Below are 14,047 nucleotides of genomic sequence, written 5' to 3'. Positions count from 1 at the left end.
GAATTGTATTTATAGGCAATTCTTCAATAGATTCTTTTTCAATTTGTGTTTCCTGGCGAGGTGGTCGTGAGAGTGTATCTGCAACTGTATTGATTCGACCAGGTGTATATTGAATGTTTACGTTAAATGCTTGGATTCTTAATGCCCAACGAGCTAACCGTCCAGACGGCGATTTTATGGACATTAGCCATTTTAGCGGTTGGTTCAGTAATCAGATTTATTTCTTTGTCTTCGATATATCCGCGAAATTTCTCCAAAGCCCAAACTACTGCCAATGCCTCTCGTTCAATTGTCGAGTAATTTCGTTCAGCCGATAGTAATAGTCTGCTTGCATATTCTATTGGGTGTTCGTTATCAGTCGTTCCTTGAACCAAAACTGCACCGATTGCATAACCACTTGCATCTGTTTTGATTGTTAATGGTGATAATTCGTCCAATTGACCCAAAACTGGTGCTGTTGTTAGTGCATTCTTTAATTTGTCGAAACTTTCTTGTTCTGTTTCTGTCCATTGCCATGAAACATTTTTGCGAGTCAATTTCGATAGTGGTTGAGATATTTTTGCGAAGTCTTCGATAAATTTTCTGTACCAAGAACAAGTTTGAATGAACGATAACAATTCTTTTATATTCTTTGGTGCTTCTCGTTCGATAATAGCACTGATTTTTGATGGATCCAATTTAATTCCTTCGGATGTTAGTATGTGTCCAAATATTTTAAGGATTTGCAAGCGAATTTACATTTTGATGAGTGTGCAAGTAATTGGAATCGTTGTAAACGTTCAAATACATTTTTTAGGTCCTCCAAATGTTGTTCGAATGTTTTTGAAATGATAATGATATCGTCCAAATAAATTAATATCAAAATTGATGGCAATCCATTCCGGAACCTGTTCATCAAACGTTGGAAAGTTGCTGGAGCATTGCATAGTCCAAACGGCATTTTTTGAATTGGTAAGAACCAAATGGAGTGACAAATGCTGTTTTCTCTTTATCTTCTTCATTCATTAGTATTTGCCAGTATCCTGATTTCAAATCAATTGATGACATGGATAGAGTACCTCGAGCTTCTTGTAATAAGTCGTCGATTCTTGGTAGTGGAAATGAATCCTTTACTGTGATTGCATTTAATTTTCGATAGTCTATACAGAATCGGATTGAACCATCCTTTTTGGGAAGCATTACGACTTGAAATGCCCATGGAGAGTCACTCTCTTCAATAACGTCTTGTTCTAGCATAGCATCTAATTCTTTTTTCATTATGTCACGTTTCGTCGCAGACATTCGATACGGTGGATTTGCAATTGGTAAATGGTTTCCGTATTTATTTTGTGGACTGCGAATGGACATGGACCCACGGTTTCATTAAAATTGGTTTCGTAGTTTTGTAATAGTTTATTCAATTTGATTTCCTGTTCGACCGATAATGAATGTTCGTTTTGAAATTCGATCATTTGGATATCCAGAATGTCCAAATCTGCACCTGGAGTTGGAGGACGTTCTGGTGATTCTGGTGGACTGTTTGATCCAAATAAGTCTTGGAGTCTTTGAGCAATCTTTGTCGAAATATTTTTCTTCTTTGGTGGTGTTTTAATCGGCGAAATCGGTTTGATTGGTGTCATATACTTGGAGTGTATAATTTCCAATATAGCTTCACATTGTTCCGTTTGTTCGTCATCGTCTGAAGATTCGATTTTCTGTGGTTTGCGCCAATTGGTTGTTGGAATCATTTCGGGCTTTTGAAATTCGAAATCTGTTGCGTTTTCGTTGGGTTTTGCCAAATTTCTAATTTTGAATAATTGTTTCAATCGCCGTTTCTTCGATTTGCTGATAACACCGGTGTTCATCTTGTTTTCGACTTTTGGATCGTCGTTTTCTTTTGTATCGTAGTTTTTGGTCAGATCATACGAAAATGTACTCATTGGAGCGTTTATGAACCACCATATTCGTTGGATTGGTGAAATGATAATCCCTGATTGTTCTAAGAAATCAATTCCTAGGAGTGTGCGATTTTTGTCGGTGTCTGATAATACTACCAAATTGATTTGAAATTTCGATTCTGGATTGTGATCACCGCTTGGATAATTTTTATCATGTCCTTTTTGATCTTTCCATCCGCTTGTTTGATATTTGCAATTTTTGAAATGGAGATACATCCTTTTTGTAGTAGTCGTTTGTACAAATTTTCACTTGCAATGCTCGTTTTTGCTGCTGTGTCGAAAAATGCAGTTTCAGCTAATGTATTGATTTGACATGAAATGGCAGGTATTGGAGCTTCCAATGTCAGCATAACGTGAGAAAAATCCAATTCAATCGATGCTGCTTGTAAAGTTGATTTACAGTCTGGACAGTTGTTTCGGATAAATCCAGGTTTTCCGCATCCATAACATTTGGTGGTATTTTTCCCATTATTTTCTTCGGTGGCCATCGTTTCGGGTTTCGATGATTCAAATTCATTTTTACGGGTGCATTCTTTTGTTGAATGATTTTTCATTTTACAATAATCACAGAACTTGGATTTTGCCTCGTATTTGCTTTGACTTCAATTTGATGTTCTTCGATTACTCTTGCACGAGTCAGTAATTCAATGAATGTTGTAATAGAATTTCGTGGCATATCCTTCCGAATGTATTGGAGTAAACCACCATATATGAAGTCGATTTGTGTTGCTTCGTTATGATTTTGTACCATTCTTGATATGAGAGCTCTTTGACGACAGATATAATTTTCCCGTCGTTTCATTTTCCACTTGCTTCGATTCAATTATTTTTGTGCAGATTTGATAGTTTTTCATTGGTGGTGCATAGGCATTTCGTAATGCTGTAACAGCTCCATTCCAATCTATGGCTCAGTGCTAAAGGTGCTAAATTAGGGAACTTGTAAGTATGGGTGTACAGGGTTCAAATCCTGCGGAGCTGTGGTGAAGAATATTCTTCACAATTTGTGAGATGAGCTGCTGGGTAGGTTTTTTTTTAGAATAAAAAAAATCTCTTCAATAGAATTTACCAGAAATAATATTAGTCTCCTTGTGTTTAGAATTCAAAAATATTCACTTGCATTTCGCCTAAATGTTATCATTTTATGCAAGGAATGTGTTGGACTAGTTCTCTTATTTTTTAGTTAGAGGGTTCAACTGCTAGCTACGTACATGTTTTATTATGTTTTATGTTTCTGACTAAATGAAAACTAAAAAAAAAAAATGTTTGCCACGAGAAATCGAACTCGAAAACCCGAAAGCAAAAATATTTTGCAGTCCAGCGCCTTATCCACTACACCACAGTAGACATACTGTGATACAACACACATATGAAGTTGAATTGAACTGTTGCAGCACAACTAATAATTATTGAAAACAAGAATAGACCGGCTAAAGCCTAATGAAGTGTATCAATTTGGTAGTTGAATACTTTACTATGAATCTGATGAAAATGTGTTTACTGTTCAACAGCTGGATATCGATTGATGAAACTATTCTTCCTGCTTGCCTTTTATTATCTCACGTATTTGGTAGCTGGTAGCTCCAGAAAAAAATTGATAAAATAAAAAAAAACCTCACTAGGCTTTAGGCGGTCTATTCTTGTTTTCAATAATTATTATGAGTTGTGCTGCAACAGTTCAATTCAACTTCATATGTGTGTTGTAGCATAGTATGTCCCCTGTGGTGTAGTGGATAAGGCGCTGGACTGCAAAATATTTTTGCTTTCGAGTTCGATTTCTCGTGGCAAACATTTTTTTTTAGTTTTCATTTAGTCAGAAACATAAAACATAATTAAACATGCAGTTGAACCCTCTAACTAAAAAATAGGAGAACTAGTCCATTTAGGCGAATGTAGTTAATATTTTTGAATTCTAAATACAAGTAGACGAATATCATATCTGGTAAATTCTATTGAGGAGATTTTTTTTTATTATAAAAAAAACCGGCAAAAATTGACCTGGCGCACTCATATTCATATGTGAGATCACATGACAAATATTCTTCTCATAACTACACAAGTTGCCGACGCGTGGGATTGAACCCGCGGCATCCTAATTGCGACACTTTGACTTTTAGAGTGAGCTACCAGGTCAACCGACGTTAGTTTATTTTTCACTGAAGTCTTCTTTACTTTTTTCATCTCTTGGGCATAAAATACAGAATTTTTCTCGTAATTTAGGCCCTCAGTATGAAAAGTTTCACTTTGATCGGGCTACAACTCGCGAAATTGCCTAAAATATACCGTTGACAACAGATATGTAAATAAATATTCAATCAACCATTCTTTAGGAATGTGTCTATATAGTGACGAATGTAATATTTTCTAATATGCATTTTTACGTTTCGAAACGTATTTATACTGCGACCCATTTGTACATTTTGGCTCTTACTTAGAAACTTAGAAATTCGTCGCCATATAAATCCGTACCAAAACGTGTAAATTCGTACCGAAACGTGTAAATCCGTATTTTTACGTTTCGAAACGTATTTATACTGCGACGAATTTGTACGTTCTGTAGAAATTCGTTGCCATATAAATCCGTACCGGAACGTGTAAATACGTACTGGAACGTGTAAATACGTACCGGAACGTGTAAATACGTACCGGAACGTGTAAATACGTACCGGAACGTGTAAATACGTACCGGAACGTGTAAATACGTACCGGAACGTGTAAATACGTACCGGAACGTGTAAATACGTACCGGAACGTGTAAATACGTACCGGAACGTGTAAGTCCGTACTGGAACGTGAAATACGTACCGGAACGTGTAGATCCGTACCGAAACGTGTAAATCCGTACCGAAACGTGTAAATCCGTATTTTTACGTTTCGAAACGTATTTATACTGCGACGAATTTGTACTTCTTCTTTCTTCTTTTTCAGCCTGTTTCGATCCACTGCTGGATGTAGGCCTCTCCAACTTCTTTCCATTTCGTACGATCCATTGCCATTTGCTGCCAGTTTGTACCTGCAATATTCTTAATTCCGTTTGTCCATCTCTTTGGTGGTCTACCTATAGCTCGTCTTTTATATGGTCGCCAGTTCATGATCTTTTTGGTCCAACGTTCGTCTGTCGTTCTTGCAATATGTCCCGCCCAGCTCCATTTCAGAGATGCTATTCTTTCCATGACATCAACGACCCTGGTTTGTTGTCGAATCCATTGATTCGTCATTCTGTCTCTGAGTGTTATTCCAAGCATACTCCGTTCCATGGCTCTTTGTGTCACTTTCAATTTATCTTCGGATTCTGTAGAAATTCGTTGCCATATAAATCCGTACCGGAACGTGTAAATACGTACTGGAACGTGTAAATACGTACCGGAACGTGTAAATACGTACCAGAACGTGTAAATACGTACCGTAACGTGTAAATACGTACCGGAACGTGTAAATACGTACCGGAACGTGTAAATCCGTACTGGAACGTGAAATACGTACCGGAACGTGTAAATACGTACTGGAACGTGCAAATACATACCGAAACGTGTAAATCCGTACCGAAACGTGTAAATCCGTATTTTTACGTTTCGAAACGTATTTATACTGCGACGAATTTGTACGTTCTGTAGAAATTCGTTGCCATATAAATCCGTACCGGAACGTGTAAATACGTACCGGAACGTGTAAATACGTACCGGAACGTGTAAATCCGTACTGGAACGTGTAAATCCGTACTGGAACGTGTAAATCCGTACTGGAACGTGTATGTCCGTACCGGAACGTGTAAATTCGTACCGAAACGTGTAAATCCGTATTTTTACGTTTCGAAACGTATTTATACTGCGACGAATTTGTACGTTCTGTAGAAATTCGTTGCCATATAAATCCGTACCGGAACGTGTAAATACGTACCGGAACGTGTAAATACGTACCGGAACGTGTAAATCCGTACTGGAACGTGTAAATCCGTACTTGAACGTGTATGTCCGTACCGAAACGTGTAAATTCGTACCGAAACGTGTAAATCCGTATTTTTACGTTTCGAAACGTATTTATACTGCGACGAATTTGTACGTTCTGTAGAAATTCGTTGCCATATAAATCCATACCGGAACGTGTAGATTCGTACTGGAACGTGTAAATCCATACCGGAAGGTGTAGATCCGTACTGGAACGAGTAGATACGTACCGGAACGTGTAAATCCGTACCGGAACGTGTAAATACGTACTGGAACGTGTATTTATACTGCGACGAATTTGTACGTTCTGTAGAAATTCGTTGCCATATAAATCCATACCGGAACGTGTAGATTCGTACTGGAGCGTGTAGATCCGTACCGGAACATGTAGATCCGTACTGGAACGTGTAGATCCGTACTGGATCGTGTAAATACGTACCGGAACGTGTAAATACGTACCGGAACGTGTAAATACGTACCGGAACGTGTAAATACGTACCGGAACGTGTAAATACGTACCGAAACGTGTAAATACGTACCGGAACGTGTAAATACGTACCGGAACGTGTAAATACGTACCGGAACGTGTAAATACGTACCGGAACGTGTAAATCCGTACCGAAACGTGTAAATCCGTATTTTTACGTTTCGAAACGTATTTATACTGCGACGAATTTGTACGTTCTGTAGAAATTCGTTGCCATATAAATCCGTACCGGAACGTGTAAATACGTACCGGAACGTGTAAATACGTACCGGAACGTGTAAATTCGTACCGAAACGTGTAAATCCGTATTTTTACGTTTCGAAACGTATTTATACTGCGACGAATTTGTACGTTCTGTAGAAATTCGTTGCCATATAAATCCGTACCGGAACGTGTAAATACGTACCGGAACGTGTAAATACGTACCGGAACGTGTAAATCCGTACTGGAACGTGTAAATCCGTACTGGAACGTGTATGTCCGTACCGAAACGTGTAAATTCGTACCGAAACGTGTAAATCCGTATTTTTACGTTTCGAAACGTATTTATACTGCGACGAATTTGTACGTTCTGTAGAAATTCGTTGCCATATAAATCCATACCGGAACGTGTAGATTCGTACTGGAACGTGTAAATCCATACCGGAAGGTGTAGATCCGTACTGGAACGAGTAGATACGTACCGGAACGTGTAAATCCGTACCGGAACGTGTAAATACGTACTGGAACGTGTATTTATACTGCGACGAATTTGTACGTTCTGTAGAAATTCGTTGCCATATAAATCCGTACCGGAACGTGTAAATACGTACCGGAACGTGTAAATACGTACCAGAACGTGTAAATCCGTACCGAAACGTGTAAATCCGTATTTTTACGTTTCGAAACGTATTTATACTGCGACGAATTTGTACGTTCTGTAGAAATTCGTTGCCATATAAATCCATACCGGAACGTGTAGATTCGTACTGGAACGTGTAAATCCATACCGGAAGGTGTAGATCCGTACTGGAACGAGTAGATACGTACCGGAACGTGTAAATCCGTACCGGAACGTGTAAATACGTACTGGAACGTGTATTTATACTGCGACGAATTTGTACGTTCTGTAGAAATTCGTTGCCATATAAATCCATACCGGAACGTGTAGATTCGTACTGGAGCGTGTAGATCCGTACCGGAACATGTAGATCCGTACTGGAACGTGTAGATCCGTACTGGATCGTGTAAATACGTACCGGAACGTGTAAATACGTACCGGAACGTGTAAATACGTACTTCTTCTTCTTCTTCTTTTTCAGCCTGTTTCTATCCACTGCTGGATGTAGGCCTCTCCAACTTCTTTCCATTTCGTACGATCCATTGCCATTTGCTGCCAGTTTGTACCTGCAATATTCTTAATTCCGTTTGTCCATCTCTCTGGTGGTCTACCTATAGCTCGTCTTTTATATGGTCGCCAGTTCATGATCTTTTTGGTCCAACGTTCGTCTGTCCTTCTTGCAATATGTCCCGCCCAGCTCCATTTCAGAGATGCTATTCTTTCCATGACATCAACGACCCTGGTTTGTTGTCGAATCCATTGATTCGTCATTCTGTCTCTGAGTGTTATTCCGAGCATACTCCGTTCCATGGCTCTTTGTGTCACTCTCAATTTATCTTCGGATGCTTTTGTTAAAGTTAACGTTTCCGCTCCATAAGTGAGCACTGGAAGGACACAAGTGTCGAAAACTTTGCGTTTCAGACTATTATTCATTTTGCTTTTGAAAATTAGTCTGAGTTTTCCGAACGCTGCCCATGCAAGACCAATCCTACGTCTTATTTCTGCAGTTTGGTTGTCCAGACCTAACTTCAGTTTATGTCCTAGATATACATAGCTGTCGACTCGTTCAATGACAGTGTCACCAATTTTGATTTCTCTATCGTCCCCGATGTTGGTCATGACTTTTGTTTTCGATAAGTTCATCTTGAGGCCAACTTTGCTCGCCTCTTCACTTAACTGCTGTAGCATAAGCTGAGCCTGACCTAGATTCGCTGCTATCGGTACAATGTCATCAGCGAAGCGGAGATTGCTCAGGTACTCTCCATTTATCTTTATTCCCATTTTACTCCAGTTTAACTTCCTAAAAATACTCTGCAGAATCGCCGTGAATAATTTCGGTGAAATGGTGTCACCCTGCCTTACACCTCGGCCAATTCTGAATTTCTCCGTGCTCTTATGAAGTTTTATACATGAAGTAGCATTTTTGTACACATATCGAATTGTGTTGGAGTACCTTGAGTCTACTCTACATTCGTCTAATGCGTCCAATATCGACCATGTTTCTACTGAATCGAAAGCTTTTTCGAAGTCTATGAATATCAAGACTATGTCGATGTTGTATTCACGACACTTCTCAATAAGCGTTCTCATCACCTGCAAATGGTCGTTTGTGCTGAAACCAGATCTGAAAGCAGCTTGTTCAACAGGTTGGTAGAAGTCGAACTTGTTAGTGTTCCTCTTCGTAATGATTTTCATAAACAACTTGTAGAGTGTTGACAATAGGCTTATGGGTCGGTAATTTTCCAGCTTTGTTATGTCTCCTTTTTTATGCAGCAATGTAATTACCGCATTTTCCCAGGCTTCTGGTACTTCTTCCCATTGGAGACATCGATTAAACAAAGCCGTGATTGCCTTTAATAATGAGTCTCCACCCAGTTTAATGGCTTCCACTGGAACACCATCTTCTCCGGGAGACTTTTTGTTTTTCATCTCGGCTACTGCAGCTTTGACTTCATCAACAGTTATGTCGGGCATATCCTCCGATCCCACGTTTCTTATTATTGGTCTATCTTCGGTTTCTTCCGTTGGGCTCTGTCTTGCTGAAGAAAACAAATTCTCATAAAATTCTGTTGCAATGTTTAATATCGCATTTCGATCCGTTTGGATCGTTCCTGTTTTGTCTCGTAATTTGAAGATTTCTTTTTTGGCGTTTGTCATTTTTCTCCGTAGGACTTTCATATTGCAGTTAGCTTCAATTATGTTTTGAGCCAATTGGACATTATATTTTCTTTCATCTGATCTCCTTGCTCTGTTGATACTTTTAGACAGGTTCCGGTATTCCACCGAATCTCGTCCTCCGTTTTTTACCAACTCTGCTCTGCTTGCGATCAGGTCTAATGTTTCTCTGCTGAGTTTTGATTCTTTCCCTTGGACGGATTTGCATTTGGATTTCATGAAACCCATTATTGTATCGACGATTTTGGTATTCAATTCGTCCAATGTTTCACATTGATTGTTGACGTTATCTAATTCGGCAGTCATTTTCGCAGCAAATTCTTCATTTTGTGTGTAAAGCCGTTGTACGTCAATCCTTTCACTTTTCTGAACTAGTTGTGATCTTTGAAATCTGGTATTTAACGTGACTCTTGCACGAACCATTCGGTGATCACTACCGGTTGAAAAATTGTTTAGGACCGTAACGTTCTTAACGGTTGACTTACAGCCAGTTATGATGTAATCGATCTCATTTTTCGTTACACCATCTGCACTAGCCCAAGTCCATTTCCGTTGAGGCTTTCCTGCAAAAAATGAATTCATTGCGTACAAATTGTGTTGCTGTAAGAAGTTGAGTAAAGTATTTCCACGCTCATTTCTTTGGTCGTTGCTAAAACTACCAACAGAAACTTCGGAGTCTTCTTCTCGTTTTCCCAGCTTCGCATTGAAATCACCGATTAGATATTGGTAATGTGAAGGGTTTTCGTCCAGAGCTTTCTCGACATCTTCATAGAATCTTTCTACTTCTTCGTCATCATGAGTGGACGTGGGTGCGTAAACCTGAATTAATTTGACACTGTATCTGTTATTTATCTTCAGGCTTACGTATATCACTCGATCGGATATGCTTTTCGTGTGAATTATGCGATCCGACCACCGCTTGTTTATGAACAATCCGACACCGTGCATCAGCATCTGACTGTCACTTCCTCGGTAGAAGAATGTATGCCCTGATTGTAATTTCAGGCATTCCTCTCCAGGTCTTCTCACTTCGCTCACTCCCACAACATCCCATTTTATCTTTTCTAGCTCTTCTTCCATTTCTTGCATTTTTTGTCTTGACGACAATGTTCTGGCATTATATGTGGCAATGTATAATTCGTTATGGCTTCGTTTGAAGGTTTTTAGCATTAAAACACCACGCTTGCTACTGCGGGTTGGTGAGTATGAAAGCTTTACTTTGCTCGCCCCCGGTAATCCTCGAGCTCTGACCCGCACATTTCTGCACGTTCCGGGACCACCGTGCCTATCAAAGTGCACAGTGCCCGACGGGGTAGTGTTACTCTTTTTGAACATTCTTTTCCATAAAGCTTTGCCCATTCTTTTGAACCTATCTGAGCAAAAGGTTATTCGTCCTTTAAAAGCTTAACCTAGTAGCTAATAAGAATTCTGGGATCGTTCTATCCTTTGGCTTCCTGATCGTGTTGTTCCACCTCAACGTTGGTCCCTTAACCCCAATTCTTTCGGCTTCCAGCTCACGATTCATTCAACCTTAAGATTGATCTATCTAATCCTATCTTATTTACTGCTACGTCCTCGTTAAACTTCATTCCCTCCACTCTTTTTCAAACTGGCTTGGGACAGTCTTTGGCGGTGTTTAAATACGTACCGGAACGTGTAAATACGTACCGGAACGTGTAAATACGTACCGGAACGTGTAAATACGTACCGGAACGTGTAAATACGTATCGGAACGTGTAAATACGTACCGGAACGTGTAAATACGTACCGGAACGTGTAAATCCGTACCGAAACGTGTAAATCCGTATTTTTACGTTTCGAAACGTATTTATACTGCGACGAATTTGTACGTTCTGTAGAAATTCGTTGCCATATAAATCCATACCGGAACGTGTAGATTCGTACTGGAGCGTGTAGATCCGTACCGGAACGTGTAGATCCGTACTGGAACGTGTAAATACGTACCGGAACGTGTAAATACGTACCGGAACGTGTAAATACGTACCGGAACGTGTAAATACGTACCGGAACGTGTAAATACGTACCGGAACGTGTAAATACGTACCGGAACGTGTAAATACGTACCGGAACGTGTAAATACGTACCGGAACGTGTAAATACGTACCGGAACGTGTAAATCCGTACCGGAACGTGTAAATACGTACTGGAACGTGTATTTATACTGCGACGAATTTGTACGTTCTGTAGAAATTCGTTGCCATATAAATCCATACCGGAACGTGTAGATTCGTACTGTAACGTGTAAATCCGTACCGGAACGTGTAGATCCGTACTGGAACGAGTAAATACGTACCGGAACGTGTAAATCCGTACTGGAACGTGTAAATACGTACTGGAACGTGTATTTATACTGCGACGAATTTGTACGTTCTGTAGAAATTCGTTGCCATATAAATCCATACCGGAACGTGTAGATTCGTACTGGAGCGTGTAGATCCGTACCGGAACGTGTAGATCCGTACTGGAACGTGTAGATCCGTACTGGATCGTGTAAATACGTACCGGAACGTGTAGATCCGTACCGAAACGTGTAAATTCGTACCGAAACGTGTAAATCCGTACCGAAACGTGTAAATCCGTACCTTAGATGTGTAATTATGCACCGAGATTCATACAACGTTTTATGCAACAGAGGCATCTAAGGTTCGTAATTTTCAAACATTATGATGCTGAGTTGCACAAATAACTAATTCGAAATGGATGACATAAACGCATTGAATCGAATTGACTGTATATAAAAAATCAAATATGTGCGTTTGTTTGCAATTCCTATTGTTTCAGTTATTACTACTTGTGCTCAAACAGTTCAAATGAACTTGATTTGTGCGTCATTGTATGTTCTTTGTGATGTAGTGGATAAAGCGATAGAATTGATTTTTTTTAGTTATGTGCCTCGATTTCTTGTGTCAAACTTTTTATTATTATTTCAGACTGTCTTTTTTCTTTTATTTGTGCATTATAAGGATGCATCACTGTAAATAATTGAAATTGTCTTTACATCGAGCATTTATGTTGTCATTTGGCGAGTAAGAATTGCTTACTTCAGTTAAAAATCAACCATCGTCGGTTGACCTGGTAGCTCACTCTAAAAGTCAAAGTGCCACGATTAGGATGCCACGGGTTCAATCCCACGCATCGGCAACTTGTGCAGTTATGAGAAGAATATTCTTCACATAACTCCACATATGAATATGAGTGCGCCAGGTCAATTTTTGCCGGTTTTTTTTATAATAAAAAAAAATCTCCTCAATAGAATTTACCAGATATGATATTCGTCTACTTGTATTTAGAATTCAAAAATATTAACTACATTTCGCCTAAATGGACTAGTTCTCCTATTTTTTAGTTAGAGGGTTCAACTGCATGTTTAATTATGTTTTATGTTTCTGACTAAATGAAAACTAAAAAAAAATGTTTGCCACGAGAAATCGAACTCGAAAGCAAAAATATTTTGCAGTCCAGCGCCTTATCCACTACACCACAGGGGACATACTATGCTACAACACACATATGAAGTTGAATTGAACTGTTGCAGCACAACTCATAATAATTATTGAAAACAAGAATAGACCGCCTAAAGCCTAGTGAGGTTTTTTTTTATTTTATCAATTTTTTCTGGAGCTACCAGCTACCAAATACGTGAGATAATAAAAGGCAAGCAGGAAGAATAGTTTCATCAATCGATATCCAGCTGTTGAACAGTAAACACATTTTCATCAGATTCATAGTAAAGTATTCAACTACCAAATTGATACACTTCATTAGGCTTTAGCCGGTCTATTCTTGTTTTCAATAATTATTAGTTGTGCTGCAACAGTTCAATTCAACTTCATATGTGTGTTGTATCACAGTATGTCTACTGTGGTGTAGTGGATAAGGCGCTGGACTGCAAAATATTTTTGCTTTCGGGTTTTCGAGTTCGATTTCTCGTGGCAAACATTTTTTTTTTTAGTTTTCATTTAGTCAGAAACATAAAACATAATAAAACATGTACGTAGCTAGCAGTTGAACCCTCTAACTAAAAAATAAGAGAACTAGTCCAACACATTCCTTGCATAAAATGATAACATTTAGGCGAAATGCAAGTGAATATTTTTGAATTCTAAACACAAGGAGACTAATATTATTTCTGGTAAATTCTATTGAAGAGATTTTTTTTATTCTAAAAAAAACCTACCCAGCAGCTCATCTCACAAATTGTGAAGAATATTCTTCACACAGCTCCGCAGGATTTGAACCTGTACACCCATACTTACAAGTTCCCTAATTTAGCACCCTTAGCACTGAGCTGCTGGGTCGGTCAATTTTGTGTGTCTGTTTTGTGAATGAGAATACCAACATGAATGAACATTTTCGATACACAATTGAGACAACAAATTAAAATAAATCGTAGTCAAAGGATCGACTATTATTTGAACAATCCGCAGCAAATACAACTCCGACTATTATGATGTGATCATGATCGGCGGAACAATTTAGGAAAAACTATCGAGCTTTTGGTAGGAATAAGTAATTCAATAACTTTGAACGGTTTTTCTGAATCCTGCAAATTTTCAAAGTAATTCGAAACCAGATCGAAGCATTCCGGTGATGAAAGAGTCAGTAAATAAAAAATTAAAAATTATTAGTGACGCGCATCTCGGGTATTTAGTTTTGTTTTTGTCGA

The sequence above is a fragment of the Bradysia coprophila genome, unplaced genomic scaffold (genome assembly GCF_014529535.1).
Source record: "Bradysia coprophila strain Holo2 unplaced genomic scaffold, BU_Bcop_v1 contig_586, whole genome shotgun sequence".
In the NCBI taxonomy this organism is placed as follows: Eukaryota; Metazoa; Arthropoda; class Insecta; order Diptera; family Sciaridae; genus Bradysia; species Bradysia coprophila.
Note: the sequence above shows the minus strand (reverse complement) of the source record.